The sequence below is a fragment of the Cibotium barometz genome, chromosome 15 (genome assembly GCF_041138505.1).
Source record: "Cibotium barometz isolate CiBa-2024 chromosome 15, ASM4113850v1, whole genome shotgun sequence".
In the NCBI taxonomy this organism is placed as follows: Eukaryota; Viridiplantae; Streptophyta; class Polypodiopsida; order Cyatheales; family Cibotiaceae; genus Cibotium; species Cibotium barometz.
The window spans coordinates 34,423,133-34,444,755 of NC_141060.1; the positions used below are offsets into that span (position 1 = coordinate 34,423,133).

Consider the following 21,623-nt stretch of genomic DNA (forward strand, 5'->3'; position numbering starts at 1 on the left):
TAGTCAAGATGACCACACTTAGAGCTGTATTAGCTTTGGTTGCTCATGATGATCTGGATTTGATTCAGATGGATGTGAAGACTGCTTTTCTTCACGGTGATCTCCATGAGGAGATATATATGCAACAGCCAGAGGGTTATGCACTGAATGGAAAGGAGAAGCTTGTATGCAAGTTGAAAAAGAGCACTGGAGGTCTTGGTGCTATGTCTGCTGCTTGGAGAATTGCATTGCAAACCCTAACTCATATCTGCCTGTAAATGACGTGACCTGGCCTATAAATAGGCATCTGATGTGGCCATGTAGAACTGGTCCACGACTCCATACAATGAACAATGTGCTGTCCGTACTGTCCCCGAACGAATTAATGCTCGCTATGTATTAATTAATGCCTGCGCATAGCAATGAGCCAAGAAAAGAAAGATTCAATTGAAAGTGTTGAGTCAAAGTGTGGATTCCGTATTCCAAACATGTTTCAAAGAACAAGAAGGGACTCAATTCGGATGCTATATCCAAAACGTACAAAGTTTTGGGAATGTTAAAAGGCATAGCGGGTATTAATTAATATTACCTTAATGATAAACATTAAAGGCTCCTCCCTTCATCAGGCACCTTAACGTATAGTGCAGCAAAGCGAGAGACGCAATAAGATGGGGGTTGCTTGCGCTATTGGAAAGACAGAGGCGATGATTGCCTCACAGGGAAGGTTGTTTGCCTCATGCGAGTAGACTTGAAGAGAGAAAGAGAGGGGTGATGGTTGCTTGGAAAGACAGAGGCAATGAAGGAAGGTCGTGTGCCTAATGCGAGCAAACTTGAAGAGAGAGAGAGAGAGAGAGAGGGGGGCGATGGTTGTCCCTCGTGCTTTTTATACAATAGACAAAGAGAGGTTGCCTCTCTCTGCAAGCATATCAGGGAGAGACACACACAGACATTGGGAGGGCATAGACCTTGAGCGAAGAAGAGAGACAGAGAGAAAGGGTGCACTACGTAGAGAGAGGACATAATGCCCGCGCATAGCGGGCATTAATTAATACAACACTAATAAAAATCTCAATATACAACACTAACGTTTATCATCTGAATATACTCATTACCTTGTTAATATGTTACCTGCTCCGTTTAAGCCTGTTGTTCGTTAACATTGATTCTTTTGTGTGAAATTGTAAAATGCTAAATCTAACAAGCATTGCCTCCATAATACCGTCTCCTACTCCTTGCAACAAGAGTTTAATCCACAACACGTATGTGCATGCATGTGTGCTCGTGTCCATGTACACAATGCTCATGCACATGTGCATGCCTCAAGGGCTTCACTAAAAAAATGATATAATATCGCCTTAGTGTATCTATGCACACATGACAGTGGCCAGGGGCCTGCGAGCGGGGCTGGGGTAGCTCCTTATAGAGATTGCACATTTGTTTGTAATCATCCCCAATTACATGATCCATATAACGACATCAAAGTGCAAGGGATGGAACTTGAATGCGGGATCTTTGATTGGGAGCCCTTGATGTGTAAACTGTTAGCTAGCGCGAGAGAGAGAGAGAGAGAGAGAGAGAGAGAGAGAGAGAGAGAGTCATATTGGAATCTATTGATGTGATTCACCATGAGGGAAACCTCAAACTTCACCATCTCTAGTAGCAAGAGTGCATCTTATCAGGAGCTTATTTCTACCATCCCGGGAAGTGATACATGTCACCTCTGGGAAAAATGTGCTTGTAAATTTCTTGTTTATTATTTTCTAGTACCATACTCCTTATCAACATATGTTCACTCATACCTATTGCACCCATGTTAGCCAACACCGTGCGGAGAGAGGGTTTTTTAGATTAAATGTCCCCAATGATAAAGCAAGAGACTTATACTCGTAGGATGAAGATTTAAGCATAATTCACAATGCTTTGGTAAGATGGGTAATTTTGTTTCTTGATGCATGTTCAATGGCCAACTCTTTGCATGCATTGGTGAAGATGCCTTTTGCTATTCTGAAAACTAGATACATCATAATTCTATGTACATGTGCATGGCTTGAAGTCATTACCTAAGGAACAAACATAAGCTACGGGTAAAAGGCTTGCTATCTTTTAGTTCATGGACTATGCATCCCATTGAAGTTGGGAATTCAATCCATGCAGGCCTAGGCTCCCATCTTATCAACATCCAATTTATGCAGTTGTAAGGCTAAATTGATGACCTTATTAGTATGTTGGAGCACTGCAAAAGCAGGAATTGTCATTTCAAATTGACAATAAGTAGTTCTACTTATAGTTGCCACAATCATCTTCGTCTCAGGTTTTGCACATAAGAATAGTTGAAATTCAATTTTCCTACGAAGGGTAGATTGTGCCTCTACACTCAGTTGTGTCATGGTACCCAAAATTTACAAATTTAATTTTATTAGGTAATGAACAAAACATAATCAAAAACACAGAACAATACTTTCAACATCACTATTAACAGCATTGTAGGTTGAGAATACTAAGAATAGAGGACGAATAGATTGAATAATACTAAGAACATGCTATTAAGGCTAAGAGAGAGCTTCACGGGAACCACTCACCTCTATGTGTCCAGGGGATATTTCCAATTGACCAACCTCGTAACCCTTGAGGTCTCCAAGCTGAACACTGCCATGAGTAGCTTATCATTCGTGTTCTCACGCACACACTTCCGCGTTGCACTATGGGAACTACTCCCTCCTCTCACCTCAAATCACTCACACACACTCACTGCATGCATTAGAGAGAAGATTAAAGAGGTTTAGTAAGAGGGAAAGCTCCATTGCATAATGGGAGAGTGTCCTTGCATAATGGGAGAGTGTCCTTCCATTATGAGAGAAATTTCCTTATATACATGGCCATAAGTGTTCACACACTTAAACTTGTTGGATGAGGGAGTAAATGCTCTACACACACACACACACACACACACACAGACACACACACATGCACACATAGTCACACACAGTTGTATCGAGCTCAGAGAGTGAGAGAGATGATATGTGATAGCTGGAAGTACTCAATACAATGATAAGAAATGAGTGGAGTATAAGGTATTTATAGTCCTAGGGCTGACGTGCCCAACACACTAGCGTGTGTTCACACGAGGAAAAAACCCTTGCTCACACAGGGTAAAAAGTGCATGTGTATAAGATTGTTCACATGAGGACTTCCTGGAGGCCAAAGGCTAACAAACCCCCTTGAAGTGAATGGTGTGAACGTGTACAGGGTGTAGCAGACTCGGTAAAATCATCTGCCACATTGGCAGGTGTAGGCACGTAAGTCAAGGCTATCTCTCCTACATGGAGCCTTTTCTTGACATAATTATAATGCACCCAATTGCTATGTCAGCACATGAAAAACCGGAGTCCACGCGACTGCTAATCCACTTTGACTCTCAGTGAAAATGGTGGTAGAAGACGGCTGTCTAATACCAAGATCTACCAATAGATAGCGGAGTCATACACACTCTATGTGAATGTTGCCCTATACTTAGCCTCATGACTAGAAGTGGCCATTGTCGGCTGCCTCTTGTTGAGCCATAAAATACATGAACTTCTAAGAAGGAAATAGTTACCACTGGTTGGCACTCTAGTGTCATAACATCCTTCCTAGTCTCACTGTCAATGTAGGCGGTCAAGCATAAAGAAGACACATTGCTATAAAACAATGCAAAGTCCAGAGTGCCTTGAATGTAATGAAAGACACGGTTCAGTACTTGCCATTGCCAAGTGCCAGCACAATGCATACATATGCTCAACTGTGACACTGCATACTAAATATCAAGACGGGTAGTGCATAGATATATAAGGCATCCGACAGCTTGTTGAATAAATTGGATACCCAAATAATAATGCAAAAGTCCCATGTCTGTAACATCAAATGCATGCTCTAATTCAACAAGCAAATATGAAATTCGCTCCTCATCAAGGCCAGTCATCTCACGAGCAAATCAACCCAATTATCATCCTCCAATGCATCAAAAGGAGAAAGTGACTCCTCATTTAATGTGGAAGCAACAAGGGTTGTATTAACAAAATGAGATGCCGAGAGACAGTGTGTGTCTGACCTGACATAAGTGTAGTCAACTTGCTATCAGTGCAGCGGGGAACTCTCTGTGAGTCACGAATGGCTACATCCTCTTCAATTAATGCATCCTGATTCAAAGTGTGGCTTATCTAGAGCAATATGGGAAAATTGGGCTACTGAATTGGCTGATTATCAGCACAGCAGCAGCAGCAGAAGGCTGATTTGGAGCCAAAGGAGGCTCAACGAATTCAACATTGATACCAAATAATGGCATGAAGATGTAAGCACTGTGGACAACGTGCTGAGGCACAATTTCCAACATCAATGCATAAGCTGTCAAGGTCCACTAAATGCTAATGCATCAACAAAGGAACCTTAGTCAATGGTCAAGCCGACAAGGTGATAATAAGCAATGGAAATGGGATGATATAATAAATTTTCAGCTTTGTAAGTGGGCTGAAAATGCTAAAAATAAAGGGAGATAGTAATCCCAAATGAAAGAATCTAGCAAGTGGGGGCAGAAAAGCATACATCCAGTCATTACAATAAGAGTATAAGGCAATCTCTCACTAACACCATGCATGGTGGTGTGGCAAAATAAAAGAGATGTGTAATCCCACTCAAATTGATGTATAGAAACCCTTGAATTATGCATAGTGACCAGGCAACCAAGCTAAAGACAATGTAACATTCTGACACCATTAGCATCCATGCAAACAAGCTACAAAGGGGGTCCATCACTTCCAGGTGCACAAAAGCTGGAGTCTTCACGGTTGCTGCTGAGGATTCTCCACCCTTCTCGGTGCTCCGTTTGGGACACTGCCTCCAATAGTGGCCTTTCTCACCACAATCATTACAGGTCCTCTCTACCTTGAGTTTCTCGCGGTCGGACTTCTTCTCAAAAGACTTTTGTGGTGAAGCCTTCCATTTTCCCTTATTGTTACGGCCTTTCGATCGTTGGCCAGTTAAGGCCTCCGAACCTCCGCCCTGCGGAGGTTTGTGAATCTTTCCTCCTGGTCCAAGACCATGGGCACAAGCTCCTCCCATGTGATGGTGCTGAGCCTGCCCTACTGGTAATCAAACAAGAGTAGAAAGCTGAGTATTCAGAGGGAAAATGCGACAGCAACGTGATGGCCATATCCTCCGATGATATCTCTTTCCCCTAGCCTGAAGAACTTCCTTCCTGAAGAGCCTGCAGCTTGTTAATGTGCTCCCGCATCATCGATGACTTTGCAGGATTCATAACCCGCATCTGTACTTCCAAGGAAATCTTCTTCATGGGCGATACCCTATTATAGAGAGAAGCCAAATGTTGCCATATACCTTTAGCATGTAACTTGAACAAGAATCTAGAAAAGAGAGTAATACATCTCAGCAAGTAAACAACACTACACAAAAGGTATGTCTCCAAGACATAGCACAATGGAGAGGTCAAATGCATAAGTGACCAAGGACATCACCAATAGAAATACACGACATGTGCCCCCCTCAAATGCAACAGCCATAGAGAAAGCTCGGTTGACAATTACTATAAAGCATAATAATCAGAGTATGAATCATGACCATAATCAATGTCTAGCAGAGCACCATCATGCAATGGAGATGTAGTGACTAAGGCACAATCATCATGAGACCAATTAGCCTCTTCCATTGCATCAGATGGACCAACAATAGCTGACAATTCTGCATTTGAATCAAAGTACCACTTTTTACGTTGTGTTGGTAGGGTTTTTTTTCCCCATGTATAAGATTGTTCACAGTAGGACTTCCTGGAGGCCAAAGGTTAACAAAACTATGGCTGGGCATGCATCGCCCAAAGTTTCTATTTGGCCTATTGCTTGTATATTGCTTCATCTCGTAATGCATTAAAACACTCGGGAGCACATCCTAGCTCACTACCCCATGCTCTTGGAGATCGGGAACATCTCTAATTATCCATCAGACCTTTGAGGGCGCCCGTCCAAGTTTGAGATTTGGACACCATTGCTTCATGGCTTGTTTATACATGAGTTTGGTGTGTCCATCCTCAACATTTGATGTAGATTACTCATGCTTTGGCATATAATTGGGTGTGGCAAACCTTGTTAACCCTAAAATGGGTTAACATTCGCCCTTCCCGTCGATCGCGTCCTTATAATCGGATTGAATACTTTGTCCAGGGGTAGATCTTGGTGCTGATAAGTAGATGTTGTGTATGTCTTTGATCCTCCGAAAAGGGATGAAGAAGGTAGTTAGGAAAGGAAAATGTTAATACCAGATGTGATCCTAATTAGGGTGGGGGCCATTGAATGTGATTGCTTCTCTCTCACTTTTTTGTTTATTTATTTATTTGGTTGCACAATCACATGCAAGGTTACAATATTTATTGAGGTTAGCAAGGATTCTATGGCTATTAGCAATGGAGGAAGAGAGGTAGAGGTCCGGAGGAGCATTGATAAGAAATCCCTATGAGTACATCTTTGTGGTTTAATGTGTCGCTTAGCAAAGTGTTAGAGGATTTTATAGTGACCGAACCTGCTTTTACTTCCCATGTGCTTTTTCATCCATTAAGAAAAATTAGGTCCTTTTGACCATTGGTCAAATTGATATACCATGAAGTACAAAAGGGTGAGTCCTTAAATGTTTGTTGGAGCTATTGCAGTCAAAATATTTGGAGAGGACTGAAAGGATTTAGTCGACTTGTGAGGTTGTGGAGCCATTTGTTGTAAAAAGGCCATTTGGACAATATCATTGGGCTACTATTGGTGAGGCTGAAATTTAAGAAATTCCAAGTGATGGGTCATACCATGGGTCAAGCATGCACCCACCATGGTCCCCCCATCCAAGTGATGGGCCATACCATGGGTCAAGCATGCACCCACCATGGTCCCCCCATCCAAAGATGTACCTAGAAGGTGTCGATGACGAGGTTTCCAATAGTGGGTGAGTAAAGTGTACTCAATAATAGCAGCTGCTTCATTTGATTTTGCAGTAGACAAGGATGATGATTGGCTAGTTGAAGACTATTATTCTTTATGAATGAACCATAGGCGTGATTCTGAGAATCATGGTGGTGAAACTTCATAAAAGTGCAGAAGAATGGTTTCTTGGATTGGAAATATAATGAGAAAACAATGTGGCCATATTGTTGCACATTTGAGTGAGTTTCAGCCTACCTAATTTTGTAGGTGTTAGAAATCATGGCCGTGATTGTTGAAGAATCATGGTGATAAAAAGCACGTGTTTATACTAGATGATGCATTTAGGTCAAGGGAAAACACATGTTAGAGATGGTTCTAATGGAAGTGGAGATAGCCAAGTGAGTGTGATTATGCAGAGATAAGAATCATAGGCATGAATTTTGGAAGAATCACCGGTGATAATAATTCATGTCTATTGAGAAGAGATGACTTTAGTAGTTTAGACATGATGATGCCAAAACATGATGCACTTGGACATTTTGATGAAGATTTGTTGGCATGATCCGGGTGTGATTTTTAGAAAAATCACGGTCATGAGAATTAATGCAACACAACAAATGATTGCAGAATATGCATGTGGAGTGCAATATGAAAGCAAGTGCCATGATTTGCTTCCATTTGGACACATGTTGGCAACCGTGATTTTTGATGACATGGCACGTGATTTTTTATGACATGGCACGAATCACAATGTTGAAAATCACAGCGGCTTAGCCTTATGGTTTTTCATGTGATGATGATGTGCATAGCATGTGCAACATCCTTGTAAGTGCAAATGACTGAGAGGGTGATTCTTTGTTGGCATGATTATTAATCACGGTTCGTGATTTCAAATTATAGTGTGATTCCTGTGTGGCGTGACTACAAAATCATGATGATCAAAGTTGATGTTTTTGGTGATGTTGACGATGATTTGCACTCCTTGATACTTATGCTTTATTGTTGACAGCATGCTTTAACTATTTGTTGAGCTTTGAATGGTGTAACTTTTGTTGATGTGGCAATTGTGATTGTGATTTTAATGAGGTTGCACACGACAGATGATGTAATAAAGTTCCTACTTTATTGGAATGAAGGGATGTAATGCATGAAAATTATGAGTAATCACCATGTAAACATGATGCCTAAGTGTGTTTAGTCTCTCACCAAGAGAATGGAAATAGCCTTCCACAAGCCAAGAGAGAAGCCATGAGCTCCAAGAAACATAAATTTCCATTTCTAAAAATGATCATCAAAAGTTACAACCATGGTCCAAGTCCCCTCTTTTATACATGGACTTGTCCCATTATTAACCCTATTGAATAAAGTTCCTACTTTATTACAAACCATCCCTTCCCAAAGATTTTGTCCTCAAAATCAATAACATGTACAATCTCAAAGTATGAGACTCTAATGTAATCAATGGGAAGTTGTTAAGAGTTCTCGAGTACATCCAAAGCACATATACAATGAAAATCCGGATGTATACAAGTCCACAAAGCTTCAAGCCCAAAGTGTATGAGTGGGACTGTTATGACAGCCCTTCTAGTCGATGAAGACCCTTGAAAATCCTTCATTTAGACTCCATATATTGGGCTGAAAATGATATGTACACTCAGCCATATGTAGCCCACATCATAATCTTTCATTAGGATACGCCATGAAGCTTGTTGGAGTAAAAAAATAGGCCCAATAGTAGACCTTCCCAAAGCTGTCCAGAAATTACAGCATTAAAGCTTGACCATTCACATGCCAATATTGCTTCTCCATGCATTATTAATGGCAATGGTGAAAGGAATTGATTCCACATGAGCTTGGCCAATTCATAGATCACATTTTGGGGGATTTTCTTCATTATGTCTCATTTGGCATGCCATTGATGGAATGGCAAGCTTATGCAATGTTTTGGAGTCCCTCATGCTCATCTTGATGCCATATGGACACTATGGATGCTATACATAGCCATGCCAATGCTATGTTTTACACATGGGCATAAGAGAGCATAAGTTTTGGAAGCATGCATTTGTCAATATGATGTGAAAGGGATTGTTGGAATGCAATTGCAAATGCCTTGATTGTGGTTAACAAATGCTTATGCAAATGCCATGGTGAGGGCATTGTGAATTGTTGGTTTGTGTTGGAGCTTTTGGATGATGGATTGAGGCATGAGTCCATGCTTTATTGATGAGTTCTAAATTGTAAAAGGGCATGAGTCATGCTCAATACTTGTAAGCCAACAAACTTGTTCTATCATTTGATATTATCCACATCATTTTGTACCTACACTCACCATTGCTACCACTTCAAGTTTCTATAGAATCTAGCAATGTGTGAGGGTACCTTGGCATTGGTTGGAGAGGCCAAGGGGAGAATGGCTTGAACTCTTTGTGCCGTGATTGCTTGGTAAAGCGGTACAAAGGGGGATTAGGTACACCGGTGTGAAGAAATGGCCTCAACCTTCACCTTGGAGGAAAACTCGGTGAAGGGGTGAGAAGAGCTTGGCCGGGAGATCGGCAAGCTTCAACGCGCGTCCTCAACAATTCTCACCATCGACTTTGTGGATGCATTTGGGCAATGGGGCCCCTTTTCCGTCATATTGTGTGGATATTGCAAATGCTTTGATGGACAAAGAGTGCATATGATCTTTCATGACATTGTGGGATACAAAGAGTATTGCATTGTGATTTGAGAAGTTGCATTTTCATTTGAGATTTGGTTCCAATTACAAAGGAGACTCTGGCGGAATTTTTCCAACAAGGGAGCCAAACAAGCTTATTGATTGGAGATTTACCCCATGGATACACTTGAAGAGTTATTCACAACTACCAAGGGGAGAAACACCAATCATTTGTAGTCGGATTGAGCTTTGGGACCGAATTTTGGGAATTTCTGGGATTTTACAAAACCCTAATTCAGTCCTAGGGTTTTTGGGATTAGGTCCGAGTGATTACACGACTCTATTCTACTCCTTGAGAGTTTTCAAATGAGCCATAGAACCCCTTAATCGGATATCACAATCTCGGTCAAAAGAGTCATGTTGACTTTCTGGTCAAAGTCAAACAGAATATACTTTCACTTTGACTGAATCAAAATGCTTTTAGGGGTAGGTTCTATCTTCCGTTAGCTTTCTATAGAGCCGTCCAAATCCTAATTCCGACATATATTTTGCGTTTTAGAGCCAAATTACTACTTTCAGCTGTCCCGCACAAACCCTAAAACAGAGAGTACTTGCCCACACCTAATTCTTACTGTGTTCATTTGGGAGGATAGTAGACACCATTACCTACCCATAGAACCTTCTTTTGTCCAATTCCGACATCATTTGGGCATTCTACCAACATCTTGCATTTCTTCACTATGCCGAAGGGAAGACCGCGCAAGGGTGGGGATGTTGTGCAAAAAATGATCATCAAAAGTTACAACCATGGTCCAAGTCCCCTCTTTTATACATGGACTTGTCCCATTATTAACCCTATTGAATAAAGTTCCTACTTTATTACAGATGATTTCTTGATGGTACCATGTTTTAAGCCTTTTTGATCATATAGAGTATGTATGTACCTTAAATGACCATTTTCTAGTGGTGCAATTTTGTAGAAGAAAGAATCACGACATGAAAATTGCTTGATCGTTGCCATTAGAAATGTATTTGCTTGCATTTGAGAGTAAAATTGTGCCTCTTCCTTGAAGCTGATTTCTTTTGCTGGTAGCACTTGTTGACTTACTCATTGTAGCCATCCCAAATGCTTCAAAGGTCGTTGATCGTAATAACTTATGAGCCAAAGTCTCACTTTTATAGGCCATTGGGCTTTATAATTAGCCCCCATGCTTTTATAAGCTTTTAATCCAATGCCTCCACTTATAAGCCTCTTCCCACATTAGGAATATCTCCCCACTAGGTGCCCCATGTCCGACCTCCAACCTGACCCTGTGCTAGCGTGCACTTCTCCTGGACGTAACATATGCTCTCGCATGGAGTATTCCAAGTGTGCATGGTACCAATATGCCGCGGGTGAGGCAGGGGAGCTCACTCGCTGGGGCTGCCTAGCTCTGTCTTGGTCCATCTGTCCTGGAGAGTCTTTTATGAGCTTTGAGTGAGAGAGAGAGAGAGAGAGAGAGAGAGAGAGAGAGAGGGGGTGAGGGGGGATTTCAATTATGATTGTTTTTCAAGAAAAGCTGATTTGTTGATGGCTCTGAGAGTTTTTTCTTTATGAAGAGAGGTTGAGAGATTGCTTCGACATGTGTACGAACTTTGCAAAGATGGATGTTCAAATGAAGCCATGCAAGTGGTTGATGTTATGGTCCAGCAAGGGATACATGTATCGAGGGACATTCTGTATCGCCTCTTGCAACAGTGTATTACAAAGAAAGATTTGGCAGCTGGAAAGAAGGTGCATTCCATCATGGTTAGTAAAGGCCTTGATACAGTTGCCGTTTTTTCCAACCACTTTCTACGCCTCTATGCTGCATGTGGGAGTTTCTCAGAAGCAAATCAAGTGCTTGAAGCTTCCAAGCCTAGTGTATTTACATATAATGCAATCATGTCAGCACATGCAAAGCTTGGGGATGGCAACAAGACACTTGAATTGTTTGACAAACTGCAGGGTGACAGGTTGAAGCCGGATAATTGCACATTCCTATGTGTTTTGAATGCTTGTGGCAAGCTAGGTGCAGTGAGGCAGGGCAGACAAACACACAATCAAATCATTCAAGAGGGTTTAGAGTTAGATGTGGCAATGGCTAACACCATAATTGATATGTACGCTAAGTGTGCAAGTTTAGATGAGGCATGCAAAGTGTTTGATGGATTGTCAGCTCAAAATGTGGTGTCATGGGCTGCAATGATTGCAGGATACGCGCATCATGGACATGGACTTATTGTGTTGGAGCTTTTTGAAAAGATGCATTCTCATGGTGTGAAGCCGAATAATGTCATTTTTTCATGTGCCTTGAAAGCAAGCAGTGGACAAAGAGCATTATGCAATGGCAGACAGATACATGAAGAGATTATTAGAGCAGGATTAGAATCAGATGTAGTTGTTGGAACTGCTTTGGTTGACATGTATGCAAAATGTGAGAACCTAGAAGATGCTCGGAGGGTGTTTGATGAGATGGCAAGTCTGAATGTTGTCACATGGAATGCGATGATTGTAGGATATGCGCAGCATGGAAATGATGTATCAGCTTTGGTTCTCTTTGAAAAAATGCGACAGAAGGGCATAAAACCAGACAAGATCACATACTCGGGGGTTCTAAAATCATGTGGCAGTACACAGAATTTACAGCAGGGAAGGTTAGTACATCATCTTATAATCAAAAGTGGCCTTAGGTCTGATACTGCCCTGGGGAATTCACTCATTAACATGTATGCAAAGTGTGGTAGCCTACAGGATGCACAAACAATTTTTGACAAATTGCCCAATCCAGATGTTATATCATGGGGTGCGGTCATTGATGGATGTGCGGAGTATGGACACGGTCTTTTGGCTCTTGAGGTTTTTGAGGGGATGCAGCACCGTGTAAAGCCAAATGAAATAATTTTTGTGTCTACCTTGAAAGCATGTATAAGTATTGGGTCCATGGAAGAAGGTTGAAAGATACATGATCAAGTTGTCAAAGGTGCATTTGAACTCGGCATTCTTGTTGGGAGCACCATTGTTGACATGTATGCCAAGTATGGAAGCCTTGAAGAGGCCATCAATTGTTTTGACAGACTGTTGGATCCAGATGTAGTGTCATGGGGAGCCATGATTTCTGGCTATGTCCAGATGGGGCATGGGGATCTTGCACTAGAAATGTTTGCAGAAATGCTACATGATGGAATAGAGCCAAGTGAAATGCTTGGGCGGAGACAAGTTGGTTGTTCAGCATCTTGCCTTGTGTCTTGTCATGCTAGACACTACCTCCATCCAGGCGGTGAGACCAAGGCAGTGACCAAGCCTGCTATCTGCCACTTGGCATTGAAGCATGCATTTCTCATGCTTCTTTGATTCAGCCTAAAGCATGCTCACAATTAAGTGGAGACATGCTTTCAATATGACTGTGGAAGTTGAACTTCATTAACACTAATTAAGGAAGCAGATTAAGGCTAATCACATGCATAATTACATGAACTAAGAGTACACAACAAGCAAGGCAAGATAAACCTAATCTATTGTGTAGTATTAAAATGTGATTATATACAACGATGGACACATTCAAATTCAGATCTGTAGTCTGTATGGTGTGCAAGACTCGCTACAACACCGCAGGCCTCCAACTCGAGCACTGGAGGTCTTGATGCTATGTCTGCTGCTTGGAGAATTGCATTGCAAACCCTAACTCATATCTGCCTGTAAATGACGTGACCTAGCCTATAAATAGGCATCTGATGTGGCCATATAGAACTGGTCCACGACTCCATACAATGAACAATGTGCTGTCCGTACTGTCCCTGACCATGGGCGCTTGGCACCCCTTCGATCGGGTGTCCAACAATGCTGCCCATTTCGTCTATACTCGCCCTCAGACACCTTGCTCTTTAGGCAGCTGCATGGGGCTGAAATTCAAGCTCCCTGTCGACGCTCTTGAGGCTCTTGATTTTTTCATTGTGTCGCCATTTCCATATCCTGTTTTGTATTATTATCATCTGAATATATATATATATATATATATATATATATATATATATATTATACCCAAGATGTTTTCTGTTTGGGATTACTTAATTAATAACAACGGCCGTTTGTGACCTTTGATTTATCAATGACAACGGGCTTTTGTGACCTTTGATATGAAATTGGAAACCTTTGTTCAGTATGAAATCCATTAAAATCCCTATTTTATCTACATGATTACAGCGTGTCTGCCAGGTTCATAGGGTATGTGTCCTCTCTCTATGTAGTGCACCCTTTCTCTCTCTCTCTCTCTCTCTCTCTCTCTCTCTCTCTCCTTCTCGCATCCTTTCTCTCTCTCTCTCTCTCTCTCTCTCCTTCGCTCAGGGTCTATGCCTTCCCAACTTCTGTGTCTCTCCTTGATATGCTTGCAGAGAGAGGCACCTCTCTTTGTCTATTGTATAAAAAGCACGAGGGACAACCAGCGTCTCCCTCTCCCTCTCTCTCTCTCTCTCTCTCTCTCTCTCTCTCTCTTCAAGTCTGCTCGCATTAGGCAGACGACCTTCGTTCATTGCCTCTATCTTTCCAAGCAACCATCACCCCTCTCTTTCTCTCTTCAAGTTTACGCGCATGAGACAGACAACCTTCCCTGTGAGGCAATCATTGCCTCTGACTTTCCAATAGCGCAAGCAACCCCCGTCTTATTGCGTCTCTCACTTTGCTGCACTATACGTTTGATGAAGGGAGGAGCCTTTAATGTTTATCATTAAGGTAATATTGATTAATGCCTGCTATGTATTAATTAATACCCCGCATAGCAATGAGCCAAGAAAAGAAAGATGCAATTGAAAGTGTTGAGTCAAAGTGTGGATTTCGTATTCCAAACATGTTTCAAAGAACAAGAAGGGACTCACTATAAACATTAAAGGCTCCTCCCTTCATCAAGCACCTTAACGTATAGTGCAGCAAAGCGAGAGACGCAATAAGATGGGGGTTGCTTGCGCTATTCGATGATTGCCTCACAGGGACGGTTGTTTGGGTTGCTTGGAAAGACAGAGGCAATGAAGGAAGGACGTCTGCCTAATGCGAGCAGACTTGAAGAAGGAGAGAGAGAGAGAGAGAGAGGGGGGCGATGGTTATCCCTCGTGCTTTTCATACAATAGACAAAGAGAGGCTACCTCTCTCTGCAAGCATATCAGGGAGAGACACACACAGACATTCATAGACCTTGAGCGAAGGAGAGAGACAGAGAGAAAAAGGGTGCACTACGTAGAGAGGACACATACCCTATGAAGTTGGCATAATGCCTGCGCATAGCCAGCATTAATTAATACAACACTAATAAAAGTCTCAATATACAACACTAACGTTTATCATCTGAATATACTCATTACCTTGTCAATATGTTACCTGCTCTGTTTAAGCCTGTTGTTCCTTAATATTGATTCTTTTGTGTGAAATTGTTACATGTTAAGTCTAACAAGCATTGTCTCCATAATACCGTCTCCTCCCAATTGACTACTCCTTGCAACAAGAGTTTAATCCACAACACGTATGTGCATGCATGTGTGCTCGTGTCCATGTACACAATGCTCATGCACATGTGCATGCCTCAAGGGCTTCACTAAAAAAATGCTATAATATCGCCTTAGTGTATCTATGCACACATGACAGTGGCCAGGGGCTTGCGAGCGGGGCTGGGGCGGGGGGTAGCTCCTTATAGAGATTGCACATTTCATTGTAATCATCCCCAATTACATGATCCATATGACGACATCAAAGTGCAAGGGATGGGACTTGAATGCGGGATCTTTGATTGGGAGCCCTTGATGTGTAAAACCGCTAGGTAGCACGCGAGAGAGAGAGAGAGAGAGAGAGAGAGAGAGAGAGAGAGAGAGAGTCATATTGGAATCTATTGATGTGATTCACCATGAGGGAAACCTCAAACTTCACCATCTCTAGTGTAGCAAGAGTGCATCTTATTAGGAGCTTATTTCTACCATCACGGGAAGTGATACATGTCACCTCTGGGAAAAATGTGCTTGTAAATTTCTTGTTTATTATTTTCTAGTACCATACTCCTTATCAACATATGCTCACTCATACCTATTGCACCCATGTTAGCCAACACCGTGCGGAGAGAGGGTTTTTTAGATTAAATGTCCCCAATGATAAAGCAAGAGACTTATTCTCGTAGGATGAAGATTTAAGCGTAATTCACAATGCTTTGGTAAGATGGGTAATTTTGTTTCTTGATGCATGTTCAATGGCCAACTCTTTGCATACATTGGTGAAGATGCCTTTTGCTTATTCTGAAAACTAGATACATCATAATTCTATGTACATGTGCATGGCTTGAAGTCATTACCTTAGGAACAAACATAAGTTACTGGTAAAAGGCTTGCTATCTTTTAGTTCATGGACTATGCATCCCATTGAATGGGAATTCAATCCATGCACGCCTAGGCTCCCATCTTATCAGCATCCAATTTATGCAGAGAGAGAGAGAGAGAGAGAGAGAGAGAGAGAGAGAGAGAGAGAGAGGGGGGGGTGAGGGGGGATTTCAATTATGATTGTTTTTCAAGAAAAGCTGATTTGTTGATGGCTGTGAGAGTCTTTTCTTTATGAAGAGAGGTTGAGAGATTGCTTCGACATGTGTACGAACTTTGCAAAGATGGATGTTCAAATGAAGCCATGCAAGTGGTTGATGTTATGGTCCAGCAAGGGATACATGTATCGAGGGACATTCTGTATCGCCTCTTGCAACAGTGTATTACAAAGAAAGATTTGGCAGCTGGAAAGAAGGTGCATTCCATCATGGTTAGTAAAGGCCTTGATACAGTTGCCGTTTTTTCCAACCACTTTCTACGCCTCTATGCTGCATGTGGGAGTTTCTCAGAAGCAAATCAAGTGTTTGAAGCTTCCAAGCCTAGTGTATTTACATATAATGCAATCATGTCAGCACATGCAAAGCTTGGGGATGGCAACAAGACACTTGAATTGTTTGACAAACTGCAGGGTGACAGGTTGAAGCCGGATAATTGCACATTCCTATGTGTTTTGAATGCTTGTGGCAAGCTAGGTGCAGTGAGGCAGGGCAGACAAACACACAATCAAATCATTCAAGAGGGTTTAGAGTTAGATGTGGCAATGGCTAACACCATAATTGATATGTACGCTAAGTGTGCAAGTTTAGATGAGGCATGCAAAGTGTTTGATGGATTGTCAGCTCAAAATGTGGTGTCATGGGCTGCAATGATTGCAGGATACGCGCATCATGGACATGGACTTTTTGTGTTGGAGCTTTTTGGAACGATGCATTCTCATGGTGTGAAGCCGAATAATGTCATTTTTTCATGTGCCTTGAAAGCAAGCAGTGGACAAAGAGCATTATGCAATGGCAGACAGATACATGAAGAGATTATTAGAGCAGGATTAGAATCAGATGTAGTTGTTGGAACTGCTTTGGTTGACATGTATGCAAAATGTGAGAACCTAGAAGATGCTCGGAGGGTGTTTGATGAGATGGCAAGTCTGAATGTTGTCACATGGAATGCTATGATTGTAGGATATGGGCAGCATGGAAATGATGTATCAGCTTTGGTTCTCTTTGAAAAAATGTGACAGAAGGGCATAAAACCAGACAAGATCACATACTCGGGGGTTCTAAAATCATGTGGCAGTACACAGAATTTACAGCAGGGAAGGTTAGTACATCATCTTATAATCAAAAGTGGCCTTAGGTCTGATACTGCCCTGGGGAATTCACTCATTAACATGTATGCAAAGTGTGGTAGCCTACAGGATGCACAAACAATTTTTGACAAATTGCCCAATCCAGATGTTATATCATGGGGTGCGGTCATTGATGGATGTGCGGAGTATGGACACGGTCTTTTGGCTCTTGAGGTTTTTGAGGGGATGCAGCACCGTGTAAAGCCAAATGAAATAATTTTTGTGTCTACCTTGAAAGCATGTATAAGTATTGGGTCCATGGAAGAAGGTCGAAAGATACATGATCAAGTTGTCAAAGGTGCATTTGAACTCGGCATTCTTGTTGGGAGCACCATTGTTGACATGTATGCCAAGTATGGAAGCCTTGAAGAGGCCAGCAATTGTTTTGACAGACTGTTGGATCCAGATGTAGTGACATGGGGAGCCATGATTTCTGGCTATGTCCAGATGGGGCATGGGGATCTTGCACTAGAAATGTTTGCAGAAATGCTACATGATGGAATAGAGCCAAGTGAAGCTATATTTGTGACCATCCTGCAAGCATGCCTGCATATGGGCGCCTTAGAGCCGGGCAGTCTTATACACGAATACATTATTAAAAGTGGATTTCAAACAGATGGGGCTGTTGGGACCACTCTTGTTGACATGTACGCCAGATTTGGGAGCTTAGAGGAAGCGCGGGTTGTTTTTGATGCTCACTCAAATAGAGATGTTGTAGGATTGTTTTCCTGCCCTTGAACTTTTTGAGAGAATGCAATCTCAGACTACAATGCCAAATCGACCAATTTTTTTGTGCATTTTGAAAGCATGTAGCAGTATTGGTATCATAGCACATGCCAGGAAGGTACACAAACAGATAATTGAAATTGGACTTGAATTGGATGTCACTGTTGGGAATGCCCTTGTTGATATGTACACGAAATGTGGAAGCCAAGAGGAGGCTAGTAAAGTCTTGGATAAACTTGGGAATAGGGATGTGGTATCATGGAGTGCCGTGATTGCAGGTCATGCATGGCATGGTGATTGCAGGCTTTCCATGCAATGTTTCGAGGCTATGAAACGCGAAGGCCTGAGGCCTGACGATGCTGTCTTTACCAGTATTTTAGCTGCTTGCAGTCATGCAGGATCATTGGAGAGAGGTCTTTGCTGTCTCAGATCAATGACAGAAGACCATAATATTGTGCCTAGTATTCAGCACTATAACTCCGTAGTTGATCTTCTTGGCCGTGCTGGTTTGTTTAAGGAAGCTGAAGATTTACTTTACAGTATGCCTAGTTCTGCAAATACAACTGGGTGGACTTCTCTGCTTGCTGGCTGCAGAACATATGGTAACGCTGAGGTAGGACAGAAATGCTTTGATGTTATTGTTGAGTTGGCACCCAATGATGCTTCTAGTTTTATGCTGATGTCAAATATCTACGGAGACACGAACATGTGGTAGCATGCTGAGAAAGTTCAAGAGCTGAGAAATTATGAAGATGCAATTATGAATCTAATGCGCAGGAGGTCACTGGGAGGAGAACCTGAGTAATGAAAAGCTTAGACTATTAAGCAAGCTACTGAAAGTCCAGGGTTTTGTTCCACAGCTTGAGCTTGTGTCAGAGTCTACTTCAAATGACACAAGGTGGATCTTGTGAAATCTTCATTTGGGAAAATTTTCACAATATTCATGAACGTATCTTGGGCGGAGACAAGTTGGTTGTTCAGCATCTTGCCTTGTGTCTTGTCATGCTAGACACTACCTCCATCCAGGCGGTGAGACCAAGGCAGTGACCACGCCTGCTATCTGCCACTTGGCATTGAAGCATGCATTTCTCATGCTTCTTTGATTCAGCCTAAAGCATGCTCACAATTAAGTGGAGACATGCCTTCAATATGACTGTGGAAGTTGAACTTCATTAACACTAATTAAGGAAGCAGATTAAGGCTAATCACATGCATAATTACATGAACTAAGAGTACACAACAAGCAAGGCAAGATAAACCTAATCTATTGTGTAGTATTAAAATGTGATTATATACAACGATGGACACATTCAAATTCAGATCTGTAGTCTGTATGGTGTGCAAGACTCGCTACAACACCGCAGGCCTCCAACTCGAGCACTGGAGGTCTTGATGCTATGTCTGCTGCTTGGAGAATTGCATTGCAAACCCTAACTCATATCTGCCTGTAAATGACGTGACCTGGCCTATAAATAGGCATCTGATGTGGCCATATAGAACTGGTCCACGACTCCATACAATGAACAATGTGCTGTCCGTACTGTCCCTGACCATGGGCGCTTGGCACCCCTTCGATCGGGTGTCCAAAAATGCTGCCCATTTCGTCTATACTCGCCCTCAGACACCTTGCTCTTTAGGCAGCTGCATGGGGCTGAAATTCAAGCTCCCTGTCGACGCTCTTGAGGCTCTTTAAATACACACGTTACTCCCACCTTTGGGGCTCTTGATTTTTTCATTGTGTCGCCATTTCCATATCCCGTTTTGTATTATTATCATCTGAATATATATATATATATATATATATATATATTATACCCAAGATGTTTTATGTTTGGGATTACTTAATTAATAACAACGGCCGTTTGTGACCTTTGATTTATCAATGACAACGGGCTTTTGTGACCTTTGATATGAAATTGGAAACCTTTGTTCAGTATGAAATCCATTAAAATCCCTATTTTATCTACATGATTACAGCGTGTCTGCCAGCTTCATAGGGTATGTGTCCTCTCTCTACGTAGTGCACCCTCTCTCTCTCTCTCTCTCTCTCTCTCCTTCACTCAAGGTCTATGCGCTCCCAACGTCTGTGTCTCTCGCACCCTTTCTCTCTCTCTCTCTCTCTCTCTCCTTCTCGCACCTTTTCTCTCTCTCTCTCTCTCTCTCCTTCGCTCAGGGTCTATGCCTTCCCAACTTCTGTGTCTCTCCTTGATATGCTTGCAAGAGGCACCTCTCTTTGTCTATTGTATAAAAAGCACGAGGGACAACCAGCGTCTCCCTCTCTCTCTCTCTCTCTCTCTCTCTCTCTCTCTTCAAGTCTGCTCGCATTAGGCAGACGACCTTCGTTCATTGCCTCTATCTTTCCAAGCAACCATCACCCCTCTCTTTCTCTCTTCAAGTTTACGCGCATGAGACAGACAACCTTCCCTGTGAGGCAATCATTGCCTCTGACTTTCCAATAGCGCAAGCAACCCCCGTCTTATTGCGTCTCTCACTTTGCTGCACTATACGTTTGATGAAGGGAGGAGCCTTTAATGTTTATCATTAAGGTAATATTGATTAATGCCTGCTATGTATTAATTAATACCCCGCATAGCAATGAGCCAAGAAAAGAAAGATGCAATTGAAAGTGTTGAGTCAAAGTGTGGATTTCGTATTCCAAACATGTTTCAAAGAACAAGAAGGGACTCACTATAAACATTAAAGGCTCCTCCCTTCATCAAGCACCTTAACGTATAGTGCAGCAAAGCGAGAGACGCAATAAGATGGGGGTTGCTTGCGCTATTGGAAAGACAGAGGCGATGATTGCCTCACAGGGAAGGTTGTTTGGGTTGCTTGGAAAGACAGAGGCAATGAAGGAAGGACGTCTGCCTAATGCGAGTAGACTTGAAGAGAGAGAGAGAGAGAGAGAGAGAGAGGGGGGGGGCGATGGTTATCCCTCGTGCTTTTCATACAATAGACAAAGAGAGGCTACCTCTCTCTGCAAGCATATCAGGGAGAGACACACACAGACATTCATAGACCTTGAGCGAAGGAGAGAGACAGAGAGAAAAAGGGTGCACTAAGTAGAGAGGACACATACCCTATGAAGTTGGCATAATGCCTGCGCATAGCCAGCATTAATTAATACAACACTAATAAAAGTCTCAATATACAACACTAACGTTTATCATCTGAATATACTCATTACCTTGTTAATATGTTACCTGCTCTGTTTAAGCCTGTTTAAGCCTGTTGTTCCTTAATATTGATTCTTTTGTGTGAAATTGTTACATGTTAAGTCTAACAAGCATTGTCTCCATAATACCATCTCCTCCCAATTGACTACTCCTTGCAACAAGAGTTTAATCCACAACACGTATGTGCATGCATGTGTGCTCGTGTCCATGTACACAATGCTCATGCACATGTGCATGCCTCAAGGGCTTCACTAAAAAAATGCTATAATATCGCCTTAGTGTATCTATGCACACATGACAGTGGCCAGGGGCTTGCGAGCGGGGCTGGGGCGGGGGGTAGCTCCTTATGGAGATTGCACATTTCATTGTAATCATCCCCAATTACATGATCCATATGACGACATCAAAGTGCAAGGGATGGGACTTGA

At 42.2% G+C, this 21,623-nt stretch overlaps 2 pseudogenes across 1 annotated transcript; both read left to right on the forward strand.

The window, feature by feature from the left end:
* The first annotated feature begins 11,078 nt into the window (after positions 1 to 11,078).
* Positions 11,079 to 12,955, forward strand: LOC147631217 (pentatricopeptide repeat-containing protein At1g11290, chloroplastic-like; annotated as a pseudogene).
* A 3,210-nt stretch (positions 12,956 to 16,165) lies between these two features.
* LOC147631218 (pentatricopeptide repeat-containing protein At3g09040, mitochondrial-like) lies at positions 16,166 to 18,982 on the forward strand (annotated as a pseudogene). Its single transcript, XR_015267550.1, has one exon. The product of XR_015267550.1 is annotated as a pentatricopeptide repeat-containing protein At3g09040, mitochondrial-like (transcript).
* Positions 18,983 to 21,623: the final 2,641 nt, after the last annotated feature.